Raw genomic sequence first — 569 nt, 5'->3', positions numbered from 1 at the left:
TGAGGGTCGGCAGCAGCAAAGGCCGGCAGTCCCTCGGCCGCCTCCTGAGTGTAGAGCCTGGCAGCCCCTGAGCGAACCCACTCCCTGACAGGCGCCGGGTGTGCACCGGAGGCCGGGAGGAGGGGTGGGACCGGGCTGAGCACAGTGGGCCCTGAGGGCAGCAGGGGGGCTCCCAGAGCAGCCTTGGGGGTCTCCCTGACCCTCACTCTGGCCTGGGGGTCTGACTTCCAGGGAGGGGCTGGCCGGCTCTCAGGTGCGTGCACCTGTCCTCAGGCATCCGCCCTCAGCGGGTGTGGCTGCCCCGAGAGGAGCCCGGCCAGTGCCCAGCAGTGCCCGCCTCGGGGACCCTGCCTCCTGGCTGTTCTCACTGCTGTGGACGAGCCCATGACCTCGGCCTCCACAGCCCCCAGGATGGTGGCCAGGCACAGCCGGCGGCCAGAGGAGGAGGAGGAGGAGCAGCAGCAGGAGGAGGAGGAGGAGGAGCACGGATGGGCCGTCACTCAGATTCATCGGGAGGCTGGCCGGCTGGGGTCCCAGAGGTCGGACCCTGTGGCCGCGGGTACAGTGTC

Source organism: Myotis davidii, unplaced genomic scaffold, assembly GCF_000327345.1.
Source record: "Myotis davidii unplaced genomic scaffold, ASM32734v1 scaffold609, whole genome shotgun sequence".
NCBI classification, from domain to species: domain Eukaryota; kingdom Metazoa; phylum Chordata; class Mammalia; order Chiroptera; family Vespertilionidae; genus Myotis; species Myotis davidii.
The sequence above is the reverse complement of the archived record's forward strand: the minus strand, read 5'-3'. Positions refer to the sequence as shown.